Here is a 17,637-nt window from a genome sequence, read left to right as displayed (position 1 = left end):
GAGAATATGAGTACCCAAGCATGATTGAAACTCATTCAAATGCAAGTGCTTCTATCCATAGTCTTGATTGTTTCCCACTCGTTCCTTTTGTTTTGGGGATCATGTCAAAATCCTCTGCCCAGAGAACTTCAGATAGAGTTCATGGAAATGCTCAGAGGACACCCCAGGTAGGGTAAGGATCAGGATTTACACACTACTTAGAGAATTTTTATTTTCAGGGATGGATTTCTAGCCCAAGTCAAGTTGAAGAAAAGTGGTTTCGTGATCCTGGCTGAAAATTTTTTTTCAGAAACTCCGGGGTGCCTGGTTGTCGCGATGCGCCGTGCGCCACTTTTATTCCAAAACTGACTCAGTCGGATCACACGAGTACCCAACCATGATTGAAACGCAGTCAAATGCACTTGATTCTATCCATGGTCTTGATTGTTTCCCACTCATTCCTTTTAGTTTGGGGAACATGTCAAAATCCTCTGCCCAGAGAACTTCAGATAGAGTTCGTGGAAATGCTCAGTGGACACCCCAGGTAGGGTAAGGATCAGCATTTACACACTACTTAGAGAATTTTTATTTTCAGGGTTGGATTTTTGGCCCAAATCAAGTTTAAGAAAAGTGGTTTCGTGAACCTAGCTGAAAATTTTTTTTCTGAAACTGTGGTGGGCCTGGAGGTCTTGTTGCACCGTGGCCAGTTGTATTCCAAAACTGAGTCAGTCGGATCACACGAGTAACCAAGCATGATAGAAGCACTTGCATTTGGTTGAGTTTCAATCCGAGGTCTTGATTGTTTCCCACTCATTCCTTTTGGGTTGGGGAACATGTCAAAATCCTGTGCCCAGAGAACTTCAGATAGAATTCGCGGAAATGCTCAGTGGACACTCCAGGTCGGGTAAGGATCAGCATTTACACACTACTTAGAAAATTTTTATTTTCAGGGTTGGATTTTTGGCTAAATCAAGTTTAAGAAAAGTGGATTTGTGATCCTAGCTGAAAATTTATTTTTCTGAAACTCCGGGGGGCCTGGATGTTGCGGTGCACAGTGCGGCAGTTGTATTCCAAAACTTAGTCTGTCGGATCACCTGAGTAACCAAATATGATTGAAACTCATTCAAATGCAAGTGCTTCTATCCGTGGTCTTGATTGTTTCCCACTCGTGCCTTTTGATTTTGGGAACGTGTCAAAATCACATGACCAGAGAGGTTCAGATATAGATCGCAAAATGCTCAGTTGACACCCAAAGTAGGTTTAGGGTTAGCTTTTACACTCTACTTAGACAATTTATTTGATTAGCACTGTATTTTTGGGCCAACTCAGGTTTAGAATGATTGTCTTTGTCTTTATCTGAATTTTTTTTTTCAGAAACTCCGGGTGGCCTGGATGACGCATTGCACCGCACTATTGTTGTATCAAGGAACTAAGTCGGTTGGATCAAAAGTTGTCTCCATGCATTACGAATCTTTCATTTGCAAGAGCTTTGATCAACAGTCTCAAATGTTTTCCGCTCGTGCCTTTTGATTTGGGGAATATGTCAAAATCACATGACCAGGGAGGCTCAGATGTACAGTATTTTAAGTACAATGAAATTAGGAAATATATAATTTTATTTAATTGATTAAAAATATATAATCAATTAAATAAAATTAACTATGTACTGTAGGTCCTGAGAAAGCTTTTGTGAAGCCAAATTAGAAGTTGATTATAAATGATATAAAATTATTATACTGCTTGAAGAATTTAAAAACTGTTTGTCATATTGTAACTTTTCTGAAGGAGCAGGAAAGGCATTTTGAGGTTAAGGCTCATGTCTTCTGCTGTTGGTTGTTTTTTTACTCATCACCGTCCTTCAGACTTTTCCTCATCATATGTATAACCATAATCAATGACTGATGCATTTGTCACACGTTACAGAGTTACTCCCTGAAAGTTAGAAAGGCACGGAGAATGTTGTAGCCAATAACATGCTTAGCTTTGGGGGAATTTGTCCATAAGCCAAAGAGCTAATGCAGAGTTTTATCTTGTAAAACTGCCTACTTTGTTTTAACTAACATTGTTTATTATAAAGGGTGAGGGTGTTATGTTCCGGCATGTTTGATAATTGGAATAAGCAGATTGTTTGGGTTGTAGGTGTTTTTCCTTTATAGGGCCACACAACTGGCATGGTGTCTGGCTGATAAGTTAAATTATGTTTATGATTTGTATCCTGTGAGGGATTCATCAATTAGTGAGCTCCATAAGTTTGAAGGATGCTACTAGACACCTGAAAAGAGGAGAGGTGACACTCAGCTGTTGAGTTGTGATCTGTTGATAATTTTAGGATCTGGAAGAAATCTTTTTACTTTTTCTAGCTTAGTTCATTTCAGTGTAGCCAGTTAGTTTCTTGGAAGATTTTTTTGGCTTTGTCATTGTTGTTGTTTTTTGGGAAAAGGTGTTATGAAAATGTGTAACTTAGAACTGTTTCTTCCCAAAAAATATTTTCTGCATTTAAGGAAGATGCAGACAAAATTTTATTTTGGTTTCACAATATCACTAATGTGTTTTTATTGTCACTTCATGCGGAAATGTGGCATTAAACAACTGGAGATTGTTGGTCTTATCTGGCCAGCAGAACTGTTTTGCATCCCCAATGTCATTATTCACATGCTTGCACATTCACACCTGAAGAAGGTTCCACAGCCTCTTTTCCTTTCAGCATTGAATAAACCTTTACTTCTTTACAGCCTGCGCATGCTCACACAACACCCTACTCAAACTTTGCTGATTTATGTTCATTCATGTATTCTTAATAATTAAATAATAACTACATACAGAATAAGTAGTGTGGTTTATACATATAATTAATAAATATATCCAAGTATGTACATATTATTTAATTAAATATTACAGAAAGTCTTAAAAGTAGAATTAACACATTGGCCAGGAAGTGAAGCTGAGACCTTGTAGCTCATAGGCAAAAAAAGCCATCACTGAACAAAACTGTCACTCGGGTTGAATGATTCTTTTAGCAGGTTATTCATTTTCCTTAGCAACAGTCATGAATGGAAATGTAGTTAAAATAAGCATTTCAAAAAGTTTCTAAAATAAACGCAAGTGACCAAGTTAAATTAGATGCAGCTGTTTATGAAGAAAGTGGAATACCGTGACCAGCTAAATAAATATATTTATTTGAAGTTTGACTTACAGAAACATTTTTATATTCAGCTTTTATCTAAATTTCCCTTTAGCTACAATATTCCATAATGATATTTCATAGTAAGTGGATTTAAAAAAGTATTACTTTTTTGTTGTTGGAAGCTCATGTTTTCATTAATATTTAATGCACCACATTGCTTGCTGGGATAGGCACCCATATGACCATGTATTAGACAAAGCAGTTAGAAAATTGATGGATGGGTATTGTTACAAACATCAGGAATTAAAATAAACAATCATAACCCCAAATTGTAAAGAATTTGAATCTGAGTAGTTGGTATAATTATTAGAGGCACCTGAATTATTTGTTCACTGGCACTGTTTTTGTGAAAAAAAATAAATCAGACACTCTGGGTTAAACAAATTTATTGATAATGACACAACACAAACTAAACAACACAACACAAACTAAACATACAACATACAACATGCAAGTTATACTTTTTACAAACAAGGTGTCTTGAAGGCCTACACCTGATCAACCAGAAAAACCCCAGATTGCTATCAAGTATTCAAATCCTATATCATTCCTGATAGGCCCCACAATTCAGATAAACCTGTCTTCTGCATCAAACAGAATACAACCTAGAGTTAAATCCTTATATTTTTATCTGGATGCTACTGTACAAAGCAAATGGTCAACCTTTGTCCCTATTCCAAAAATGCATCCATTAACCAGGAGAGACCGAGTTTAACCTAGGGATTCTCTATACAGAAAATCTGAGAATTGTAACAACAACAGAATAGAAAGTTCTCTTAACAAGTCCTTCCGCTCTCTTTTCTAACCTGCCTCCTCTGTTCCTCAGCTGTTGATGGTTTTTAATTATATACCCAGAACTTAATTAATTAAGATAAACCAGGTGATTCTAGTGATCGGTGTGTATCAAAACAAAGTTAATACTTCAGTTTATTTCTTGCTTTGAAGCTCCTTAAAAATGTTGACATTAGCTAGACTATTTGACTAATGTCCCTAGATTCTTAAGTCATCTCAAAAATCACTTTGAATAACTTTTACAATATTTATAGTATGTATGTATTTTTGTGCCATGTGGTCAATCTAAATGTGTCAGATTTTGATGGACTCAAGCATTCTAAAGATCAAAATCAAATAAATTAGAATATAAACAATAAGACTCCGAGAGATTATTAGGGTCATTTGGTATCATCACTGGCTTCCTTGTAGAAATAGTCCTAGGATGTAGTCCTAGAGAGCTACTGGATTGCTGGGAAATAATTCACAGTTGTAAAAAAGAGAGAACTTCAAAGACAGATTTTAATTTCACTGGCAAAAAATGGCTTCATAACTTGAAAATTAATCTCTGATCAGTTAATCATAAAATATCAATTTTTTCTAAATTTATTATCAGGGAATCATATAATGGATTACCCTTTCAATTCCACTTCTGTCCAGAAGATTCAATGTCTTCTTTTTAGGCTGGTATCTGTCTTAAGGGGAGACTGCACATTAGTGCAATGCTTTATTGAAAACAAATTGAAAATACTGAAGTAATAACACTTCCCAGCCCACCAAATGATTACATGCCTGTCCTTGAGCTTTAAATGAATAACCGACCATCCAAAGTATTTCTAAAGCTGAAAGAATTATTCAGGAGAGAAACTGAGAAGTAATTTCATTTCACTACATTTCTATCTGGGGTCTCCAAATACCCATGTATAATGGTTTACAATGCAGCTTACAAAATAGAACATCTGCTTTTCATTGGAAATACACTAGAACATTTGTTATCTGATGAAGAGTTTCTCTTTTTCTGAAAACCATAAATAGTTGATGAGCTGTGCAAATCGTCAGGAATCTTTATGGTATTTAAAGCAGAGACCAGGTGTAAAAAAATTCAGCTAGAAGCCTTAAAAAAGTGTCAAATATGCACGCTACAGATAAAACTCCCTTTAGAATGTTCATCTTCATTTGAATTACATTCCTTCATTTATTTTATATTCTTTGTGTCTTTATTTTAAGAATAATCTTTAGAATTGCATAAAATATCCAAAGATAACTTTTTTTATTTCATCACTGCATGTATTCATTGCAGTAGGACTGACATTTTTATTGATTTTCTAATGCAATGAGTACACTACTATAATGTATAATGCTTCTGCACAATTAAAGTTAACACTTTTTTTTCAATAACAGTCATTAAGAAGAATGAAGACTTTAGAAAAATGTTAGCAGGAACAGTAACAGTAGGCAGGAATAATCATTTCTAAAATGATGTACTGTACCTGTAAATAAATACTAAAATGTTACACAATGAATTAAATCTTTTTTGTATTTTCAATGTTTCTGTTATATTAAAATTGTATATTTCACGTCTTTACAGTGACTTACACAATACCAATTTCACCAATTTCAAGTGATGCTCTGTATTGCTGAAATGATCTATATACAACAGTGTTAATCAGTAGTAGAATATTTAGTCTGAGCTCTTTTATGGGTAAAAGTATTTAAATATATTAAAATATATCAAATACTATGCATTTACTATGTGTAATGCCCCAACGAGCTCCAGCACTGCAGCATTAGTTCCACCAATTGCCAATGCGCATTCCGCACATGCTGTAGACTCAATGGGGCGTTCCTCAACGAGATCAGGCCGGGCCTATCAGGCCAATTAGGGAGCCTCGCACAGTATTTAACCTTGCACAGTATGAGTGATTCTTCAGGGCTCAGACATTGAGTTGTTAACTCTACTTGAGCGTCTCCATCTCCATCAGCTACTGCTTAAGCTGTTTTCTCAGTTTCAGCTCTGTTGATCCTCTTCAGTGCTGCCACCAAATAAATTACCTTGATCGCCACACATCTTGGCTCATCGACTAATTTTTGCCGAGCCCGTCTCAACACCTTGTCGGGCCTGGCATAACACTATGTAAATTTGTTGATTGCAAAACTATTCAGCCCTTTACTATAACAAACCTCAGTTCAGGTACACAAAATTAATTTGACAAACTACCTAATAAATGCAATAGCCTCGTGCTGTAAAACCTCAATACTTTTGAATTCTATATTTTTTCTATATATATTCTGATTTTGTCTATTCATTAAAAATTTTAGTGGTCACATTTTTCAATTCCCAAACTTAATTCATTTATATTCACAGGCTGTGCAGTAGAAGAGTAAATGCAGAACCCACTTCCACACCACATAATAAAGACATAGCTTGGTTAATAATAATAATAATAATGTGATAGTTCCTTACACTTGTATAGCATTTTCTTGGACACTCCACTCAAACCACTTTACAGGTAATGCAGACTCCTCTCCACAAGCACCAAAGTGTGCCCCCAACTGGATGTGATGTTAGCCATGCCAGTACGCTCACCACATACTGTACCAGCTTTCAGAGGGGAGGAGAACAGAGTGATGAAGACAATTCATAGATGGGAATTATTAGGAAGCCATGATTAATAAAGGCCAATGGAATATTTGGCCAGGACGCTTGGATAACACCCCTACTCTTATCAAGGCATGCCCTGGGTTTTTTTAATGACTACAGAGAGTCATTTATTTAAATGTGAAGTGGCAGCATTCAACTAAATTCTTCGGTCTTTTGGCTTTGTTGTAACAGTACATCAAAGCATACAGTAGTATAAAATGTAGCTTGTGTTAAGGAGCTTTTGATGAAGATCAAACAGAGCTAGAATCCAACGACTTAATCTGACTTTAGCCAGCATGTAATATTTGGTTGACAAAGAGTTAACATGTTTTTGTAGAAGTGCGTCATGAGTTATGCTATATTCAGTTTCCTTCAGGAAAGTAGATGAAGAGTAGATTAAGATGAAAAGTAGATGTGTCGTGTGTAGACCTGCTATCAGAGGAATGCCTGTATGTGACTCATTATTTTTCTGGAAAATAAAAGAGACAATAACAAAAAAAACTTCAGTGGTTCCCTAAGTTATCGCATTCTCAGTTCTTGTTCTCATGAAGAAGAGATAATTTCTAATTTCTTTCTAAGAAACTAAATTAGAAGGATGAGAATGAGAGAAATTCAGTACATTTAATTTTTTTATTTCTGTTATTACTGTGCTGTGGTGAACTTACAGTACAGTAGTAGAGTAGCACATTGGCACAATTAACAGTGCTGCCTTGCAGTGCTGGGGCCCTGGGTTGAAGTCCAGACCTGGAGCTGTCTGCGGGAGTTCAGCTTTCAATGAAAGAAAACAAACCAGAAGCTTACAATATGTACAATATTTCTGTAGTTCTATTTTGTAATTTAAAATTCAGAATCATGAATCAATTTCTGAATTAGAAATTACAAAATAGAACTACAGAAATTAGAAATACACAGTTGTATTTTAATAAGATTAAATTGATCATATCATAATAGATCATATCCTTCCTCCATTAAACCTAAGCCGTTTTTACATAATACTGGCACATATTGTAAGCTTCTGGTTTGTTTTCTTTCATTGAAAGCTGAACTGCCCCAACAACAGCTGGACAAAATTGTTTTCAATAAATCCATAGTGCTTTCCTAACATACCAAAGAGGAAAAGAACCAGAAGATTACATTCTACCACTAGGCTAGGGAACTTCCTTTAAAAGGATCATTTCTAAATATGCCTTGTAAATTACAATACTGTATATTGCAATGAACATTCCCAGACATCCTATGGACACAGAAAAAGAGAGAAAGCTGGTATTCTTCCCCATTTGGGGGAGGTCATGAGGGCAGTCCAACATAGGGGAGGGGTGGGTGCAGATTTTGATATTATGTATCATAAACTAAAATGAAAGTTATATCAAGTATGTTCATTTTCTAAAGTATTTAAATTGAGAAAAAAATGGTTAAAGTGCAGCTTCAGAGTATCACTCTTTCCAGTAGACAAATCTAAACTACTGTACATTTAGTTAAATTTAAACTATATATTTTTTTACTAGTAAACACTTACTAATTAAACTAAAATTAATTTCTGCTGTATATTAAAGCTAAATATGTGCTCAGGATTTCTGCGCTTCTGTATGATGTAAAAAACAACTAGAATTATATAAAAGAACCTCTTATTTTTTAGATATGTCAAGAAGGGCAGCTACAGTACCACTCAGAATTGTATTATCATCAATGAACAGCTGATTAAAGATTTAAGTAGAGTCTTCAGAACAAATCTGTGTTTTCTGAGTCACCCCTCTGTAATGGAAAAGCTATATTGACCTTAGGCATTATAGTTTATTTTGCATGACATGCACAATCTCCATTACATTCCACTTTATTCCCTGGATTAAAGCCCTGCTCTATGTATACTTTCCGTTAAGAAGTCATGCTCACATGCCTTTTAACATTTACTTAATCTCTCAAGAAATGTCATTAATTTTCTGAACGGTCAATTTAAAACTGAAAAATCAACATATAGAAGGTGTTCCTGCTTAAATCAAGAGCTGCGAGAGGTAAATAAAATGATTGTGCAAAAGGAGAAACGGAGACAAATAATGGCTTCTGAAAACTCAAGTCAATACTGTCAAGTACAGTGATAGCAGTTTTCTAAACTGAAAAGTGTAAATAGCAGTATTTCGTGTAAGAATAAAAAAAAAATGTATATAATTTTGTGGAAACCTGAGCCACTGTTTTTAAAACATTTTTCATTAAGTAAATAGCCTGGAGCAGACATTCTCAAAATGTGACAGTCATCCTAACACAGCTGCGGACTGGAGGGAGATTGCTTAGAACAACTTGGATCTCCTGCACTACCATGCCATATTGACATCTAACATTCATTGCATTTGTGAATTTAAACCCAAGGCACTGTATATGACATAAACTAATGATATCACTCATGTGTAGATGTAGATTTGTAGTTTTTGTATTCCATCCATCCATCTATTGCATAGAAACCCACACAAACATGAAGAGAAAATACAAACTCCACGCAGATTTGGAAATTAAACCTGGAGTTCCAAGTGCTGCAAGACAGCAATGCAAACCACCTTTGCACTGTACCACCCACAAATATTCATGAGCTGATTCTAATCATTTCACTCCAGTCCATTTGTCCATCTTATCCTGGAGGAGTGATAAAGGTACTGTTTCAATCCCAATTCCTAAATCAATATAAACTATAAAATATGGTTTACTACATACTTGCTACCCAAGATGAATTCCAATGTTTTATGTTGAACATTGACAAAATAATACAATTGTGACCTTCACCTCTAGGGTCAATTGCCATTATTGAGTTTGAGTTTTTAATTGAAAGAGAACTTTAAAGATGTATGAATTTTTTGTTTTTTCTTAACTATATAATATACAGTAGCCATAGGTGGACTAAAAGACTAATGATCAAAGGAAATTATCTTGGTGAATTATTCCAGTAAATCGCAATAAATACAAACATTCAACAAAGACAAGCACACCATAAAAGGATAACAGAGAGGAAAAATTGAATGAATTTGACCTGTACTGTCAGGTGCATTTGTAACCCGGCAATGAGGTGTTGAGTCTGGAGTGGTGTAGACTGGTGTGGTAATTACTGTAGTTCCCGCTACCAGCTTGTAGCACTCGCACTCCTGACCTGTGAATCAGAAATTTAGTGTATGTGTCTATGTATTTGGCTCATGCATCTAATCAAAATTATTATAGAAATATAAAATTAATAAATGCCACTCACAAAATCCAAAAGTAGTTGTAAATCGTTTTTTTTTCCCACTTGTGTCATAGCTAGGAGTCAAAATATATAGTAAGACTTTAGCAGAACAGCATGAATAAATATTTAGATTAGCTCATCTGTGTGAAACATGACACAGTAATTGCTGAAATTCAGAGAACAAATATCCTTGTCACTTGCTGCTATAAAAACCAAACAAGATGTATCGATTAGCAGCTGCCCAGGTCACAGAAGTGTTTCACGCTACTGCACTATTATGCATCACAATTTGTATTGGGGGCACACTGCATCTAATATTATAGATAAGAATATATTTTTTAAACTAAAGTTAATTGGATACATTACATTGCATGGAATGAACTGGGTTTAACAAGCCAGCAGGTTTATGATAAGGTTTATGCTACTTACTGGGCTATGCCAATATGTCTTTGATGAAACCTGACATACTGTATACAAGGGGATATTCAATTTAGTATGTTAAATATTAAATGTCCTGCATAAAAGTCAGGGTGATAAGATGCATAGGAGTTTATGTAGTCTTAACTACAAGATAAAAAGTCCTAATTGGGAAAAAAGTACTCCAGTATATATGATTTTTCTTTTCCATGTAGCACCATGACTCTGCATACAGAAATAAACAATCTTGGTTAAAGATAGTTTAGATTAAAGCTTGTTTATGTTGCTATATGAAAAAGCAGAGCTCACAAACTATTATCCTAATATGAACCACCATAGCTTATATTAAAGTTTTCAGTCCAAAAAAAAAACTCTTCCCTCACCTCATTAATGTCCTTGATGTGTGGAGAAGCACAGAATAAAAGAGCAACAATTAATTTACCACCAGATCCCACTGTTTTTATTTATTTTTTATTTGTTGAACCTTTTGTAGTTACACTGCAATATTTATGAATTTTTTTTTTGATTTGTAATATGATGTTTTATGGGGTGTTTCTCAGTAATTCTGTGTACGTTTTCATTCAGTATTTTTATTTATATTGTTTTATTTGTGAAACACTTCTGGTTTGACATTCATGACTTCATGACATTAAATACATCAAGTTAGCAACTATATTTCTAGTCTCAGTCATCCAATTAAAGTGACACATTGGCAGTTCAGTGGTAGAATTCTTTCCTGCTACATGGATGGCCTGGGTTCATTTTCAGGCCAATGTACAAGCTGTACTTTAACAAATTGCCCCTTGGGAATAATAAAGACTTTATAATAATTACATAAAAATAAACAATATTTATACTATATTATTTTTAATTAATTTTAAATAACACAGTATGTTAAATATTATATTTATATAAGTAATAAATTTAGCTATAACTAAATAATCAATAAATTGAATCAACACTGCAATTGTTTTGAATAATTGAATATAATTTACCATAATTTAATTTAACACTATCTGATTTATAGTTATTTGTAATAGATAAAACATAAAGGTTGTGAGGATATAAAGAAATATTCTTTTCACACTAATCACTGCAGAGACAGTGTTCCTTGTATTCCAATATTAAGATTATATAAAGCAATCCAACAATAATCCAGCTCTAATATACTTAAGCTGTATAATAAGGATAAGTATTAATTTATTTATTGGATACAATTAAATTATAGAATGTTTCAGATATACAAAAACATAGAAAGACTTTACCATTAAAATAAATTAATAAATTAAAAAATAAATTAATAAATTAATAAATTAATTAAAATAAAAATATTATATAGAAATGTAGACTGACAAACACTAATGTATATTACAATTAATATGTGTAAAGCTAATCAAGTCAGAAATAAAAAACAGACCTAGAAATTCTGATTTAAATATTTCTAAACACATAAATATTTTTGAAGTTCAACAAATTCAAGACAGGTGATTTCTTTAATATAAGACAGGGATATCTTCATGGCAAATTTATTCAAAATTCACTTTTAAAATAGAAGACTAAAAACATGTTTTTAGTCACATATTTGCATATAAAAAGGTTAATTATCACAAGTCAACATTGCAGACTCCTAACTATGCAATTAATCTACCTTATTCACATGGGGATAAAAATATATTTTTCTCATCAGCATGCACGCTTTCTACAGTCCTATTCAAAGTTCTTGTTGAGAGAATATGCATTTAAATTCCCTAATCAAACACTGTATTTATCTATGCCATTCATTTCTTAGACAAATCAGTAGGCTAACTCTTTTTGAGAAAAGCATTAAATAGCATCTGACAGAATACATCTTTAAATGTCATGTATTGTATGCATAATCAAACATGGCATAAACCTGCTTTAGGTAGAGAAAAGTCAAGGACATAATCTATTTTCAAGTAGTCCATGGTTAAAAAGGAAGTTTTTACATAGTTTAAATTCACCTTCTCCTGAATCAGCTTTTTGGCAAATGTTATGAGTTTTCCTTAGCAATCTTAAATGGTTCAAACAACAAACATGAAAACAGTAATAAAAAATTTAAGTCAATTGAATACGATGACTAAAACATAATTTGTAGTTTCCAGAAATTCAAAAAAGTGCACGTATTTCAAGAGGTCCTAATCAGTAGTTAAAATAGACTTTGGGGTAATATAGAACTCTACCTCATCATTTATTATTTTTATTTTAACTTTCTGAAATCTTGTCTGTGTAATAAGCACATACATCTCAGCAGGAGTCACTGATGTTGATTAGGAGAGCTGATGGGTGGTTGTATTTGTTATAAAACCAAATATATTTCAAATATTGCACAAGTAGACAAGAAACAAGGACACAATTAGTCCAAGAAACAAAACAAGACAAAACACAGCAGGCAATTATGGATGAAAGGTAAGAAGCGAAAGTAAAAAAGTAAAACCTTAAAATGAAGTGTAATAGAATAAACCATATGTTAAATACGATGGCAAACAAAAATAAGCCCTCTAAATTTTGCAAACATTTTTAAAGATTGTTCTACCAGCAGTACATACAGTAGTCAATTGAGGCTTAAAACAAGATTAATCAGAACTTTTAAAGTTTCCCATTTTACCCTAAACTGGGTTGTCTTCTCTCAGTCCTCTACAATTACCTAGAAAGAGAAAACATTTAAACAATTTACATAAACTCATAATGGTTTCAATAAATGTTGATAAGAAAAGTACAAACATAAGGAAGCCATGTAAACTGTACACACCTTTGCTGGTCAGATGGTGTTTTAACTCAGTCATAAAGGAGGCAATGTCATAGAGGATGAAAATGCAAAATATTTTTTTTTCGGGACTGTAAGTTTCTTGTGAATTATAAAGGATAACTCAAATGTTATATTTATTGAATATATTTTAAAATAAACTAAAGTGAAAAAGATACATTATTTAAAATATATAATCCTTCTTATCTCAAGGTCACATCAGTTCATTTAAGCTTTAAGAAACTTTGATTCAAGATCAGTAACGTATTATCTTAAAGCTGTTGATATAATAATATGGGTCAATTTCTTCTTCACTCTAGATTTTGGAGCTAATTCTTTTTGAGACAAGGGAACTCTTAACAAATGCTCATCTCATTTATGCCTGCTCTGTGGGATGAACATTTCAACACAGATAATACCATCAGCATCCCTTGAGACAATAGTTTCTCTCTGCAAAAAAATGAATGTCATCTGACATTCAAAGCATATAATACTGTAGGAAGTACCCAGGAATAACACAGTAAATCTCTTTATAGTTCAGTTATTACATGTACACATGTGAAAGTACACTGACTCATGCAATACTCATGTAGTAACAGTACAATACTTTGTATAGTTAATTTCTATGAAAGAACTACAAAATCCGAAGTAAATACTTTGTGAAATAATAAGGGATTATTAAAAGAAGATGATAAAAAGGTACCATTTTTTAACTTGATATAATCACATCTCAGAAGCTAAATAAGGTTTTGCCTAGTCAGTATTGGGATGGGAGACATCAAAGGAAAACTAGGTTGCTGCTACTAGAGATGTTGGTAAACCAGCAAGTGAAATTCTCCCCTCTGGACCAGAATTTGCAAACCCGTGTCCCATAGAAGATGTCATCTTACAGATAAGATGTAAAATAAATGTTCAGATTCCTTAGTTAATAAAGATCCCATGGCACTGTTTATAAGAATAGGGGTTGTAGAAAATGACAGATGTTACAGTTCAAAGGTTTGAAATGCGTTTTAATATTACAAAAACACTATTTTCCAGAGAACATGGTTTTCTGAATCCAAACAGGTTTTTCTGAAAGTTTTATAGTCTGAGTAAATCTCCAGTCACTTTCTTTTATTAACATGAATGGGTGAATGTCACATACAGTACTTAGGTCAGGAGTGAATCCAGGTTAGGTACTATGGGTGAGACCCTAGTGCTTTGGCTAAATACCATTCTACACTTGTAGGGGTTTTAAAGTGAAAGGGAGAAGAGAAAATTGATCAAATGTGAGATTTTAAAGAGACGTGTGCTACAGGGGTGAGTTTCCCGAAAATGATTAATCTTGGAGACTAACGAGCAACTTTACGATGTACGTACGTAACGTACGAGCTCCTTTTTCATGCGCTTCCCAAAACCGCTCTTAATCGGTCATTTAACGAGCAAGTATAAAGTACTTTGTTAACCCCTCCCCTGAAGTCGCTTAGCAAAAAGCATTACAAGTCGATTAAAAAAATAATCGATTGACAATACTTTCATTATATGATGTCGGTTTTGGTCCTTCAGTGGGATGTAATAAAGTTGTGAAAAGGAATATGAAGCAAACATGACATCATAATTTAACAACCATTTAAGCAAAAGCGTATAGATAGGCACAAAATGGGATCCTTATTGTTTCTAAGAGAAAAGAAAATAAATGACTGACATGCCGTAAAAGAAAACCAAGTTTAACTGTGTGGACAGTGTATGCGTCCTGCACGACGTCTTTGATTTAAAGCAATATTTTTTGGCGCGCTGCCATTGTTAAGAATCACAGTGTTTCGTGAGAAAAAAAACTGTTGTTATTTATAGTTATTGGGTGTATTGGAACTCAATGGAAAAATTAACTACTAAGCTTGGCATGTGTCACTCAACAAATACAGGATCTATAATCACATTTAAAAACAAGTAGGTCTAATCTTTACCATCAACAATCACGACAGAACATAAAACGGTATTCGAACTTGAAATATTGTATCGACCGCGGGTTTTGGTATGGAATGGAGCAGGCGTGGGACTCAGGGAATGGGGCTGAACAACACATTTATTAATTTGAATCGGGAAAGGTACACATACAGGGACAGGGGTTACAGCGCTGCACCTACACTAACATACACACACACGAAGGGAAGAGATTGTATCTCAGCCTCCGTCCCAATATATAGTATACAGTCCGGTAGTCCCCAGGTGCTGTTCTCAACCCGCCTTGCATGCGCATGGCTAAAGCGCCCTGCATGGCGCTACATTATAAATACATGTTACGCTCAATGATTTAACTTAAATAATGCATTGCTGCATTTCATCCTGAAAATAATATCATCTAGTCAAGTATAAAACTTAGCCTTTCTTTTTAATTAAGTGTATTGTAACGGATTGGGGTTCTCTGGGCATGTGTCCTCGCAGCTCCGAAACAAATACAAGTAGAGGAGAAAATACAGATAAAAGAAAGAAAACATAAAAAGAACAAAAAAAAATTAACTGCCAGCGGTAATGTGGTAAATATTTATGTAACCAAGTTATATTTTTAAATATATCAAATGTTTTCCTTGCTTTGGCATTTTTCACATTCTTTACGGAATTTATATACAATTTAAACCCCACCTCAAAAGTACTAAAAGAGGGAGTATTATTAAAACATTTGACTTATGAATATGAAATTTACCCAAGATGACTAATAAATTCGTTACTGTATAAATAGATGTTCTTTTTTCAAATTTCCTCTTACATAGTACAACAAAATATCAAAATCCTTAATATAAAATCTTAGTATTCTATATTTCCAGAGAATTCCCATGACATGAATTTAATGTGCTCTGTCCGGCGATCCCTGTTGCTAAGGTTGGCGGAAGAGGTAGCCAGTTTAAGAAGCACTTAGTGATTAACGAGTGGGTCGGGGGGCACGTAGATTTAACGTGCTACTTAAATTACGATGGGTTTTGGGAAACACTCGTAAATTAACGATCGATTTTAAGAGCGAGTTTACGATGTTCTTAGCGCTACGATGCTTTCGGGAAACTCACCCCAGATCAGTTTAAAGGAATAGAGGAAACACCCCCAAAATAGACAGAGAAAGAGATAAAAGACATTGAAGTGGGAGGAGATATATAAAAAGATAACAGAAGCGGCAACCTGGAATTGGTTGGCTTCTTCAGTAGATTTCATTTTTCACATGAAATAGCTCTGTGTCCCCATCATATCAGTTTCTTGAAGACAGAATAATACCTTATTATTGTTACACTGTGGAAGACCAGGGACTGAGACGGACAGATTCCACAGACATCTGCTCTTTATTGTGCATAACTTGTAACTGACACAGAATGGATAAAACCCGCCAAGGCACTGTGCATGACATAACAATTATCTCTTCTGAATATACAGTCAATTAATTTTAATGTATCCCTTTCCTGTATTATTAGTGCACACTTATTTTCCAGTCTGTCGACTTCTCTGACATTCTAGGTTTTGGTTTTTGTCAGGTTCTGAAAGCTGTGGTCTTCTCTTTCAATGCACTGTCACACAGGTGATTGTTACTGTACATGTGGCTGATTGTGGGAAAAAAAAGGCTTGCACAAAAATATCCATTGTTATATATTTTTTTGAAATTACCAATATTTTTAAAAGCCTCATTTGTTGTTCTTCATTAAGTATTAAAAAAACTACAGTATCATTTACATTAACATAGAACAATAGTGTGGAGGACTGGTCAGGGATCTGGTCTCTAGACCACAACATATTTGTTTTAAATTGGATTTATGCTGTTGAAATCCTGATAAATGTAGTAGGTACTGTAACTCTCCAGGTTTTTTTTAATGTAAAATCAATTGATTAGTATTATTATTTTTGATAGGTACTGTAGGTACAGTACACAATATAATAAACATGTGAGTAACATATTTGACAATGGAGAGAAAAATTGATTTAAGCATTGATATTCTGCAAGCATATCAGGGAAACCATGAGGGGTGGTGTCAAATAACATTTCTTAAGGAGATTCAGGTTCACAGCTAGAGTGGGTTCTTAAGGAAAGGTTAAGAAAACACGTGGGAAGTGTTTTCATTCTGTGCTGAAGGTTATGAAGAATTTATAATATTGTATTGGCCAAGAATGCCTCCAGCAAGATGAAATAAGGTGAAAAAAACAATCATACAGCAATGTGTGCTACCTATATAAAAGTATACATTTATAGTGTAATGTCCATGAGTAATGGATTACTATTGTATGTGAATATTTATAAAGATATAAAGGTGAGGCTTTACCTTATAAAGGTGAAACTGTGTAAATCATTATTAGATAGGACATTAACCAAGAGTTAATAGTACTCTATTAAATGTATACTACAGTTGGCATATTATCATATCATTGATTGGCCTTGAAGTATAAAAATGTATGAGAATATGAGAAAAGTTACAAAGGAGAAGAGACCATTTTGTCCATATGCAGTAGCCCAGTTAATCAAAGGATCATCCCGCCATCCAAAGAAACCAGACTCGAAACCAAAGTATTGACCCTAATGACATGACTGGGCTGCTTGTTCCATAATCATCTTACAGTTTTGGTAAAAATGCTTCCTGTTCCTGGATTTATAATGCACTTGCACAGAGTTTCAAGTTATGCCCTTTGGTTCGTGTTTCACTATTCATTCTGAAGACATTTTCTAGGCT

The sequence above is a fragment of the Atractosteus spatula genome, chromosome 8, assembly GCF_055471065.1.
Source record: "Atractosteus spatula isolate fAtrSpa1 chromosome 8, fAtrSpa1.hap1, whole genome shotgun sequence".
In the NCBI taxonomy this organism is placed as follows: domain Eukaryota; kingdom Metazoa; phylum Chordata; class Actinopteri; order Semionotiformes; family Lepisosteidae; genus Atractosteus; species Atractosteus spatula.
Note: the sequence above shows the minus strand (reverse complement) of the source record.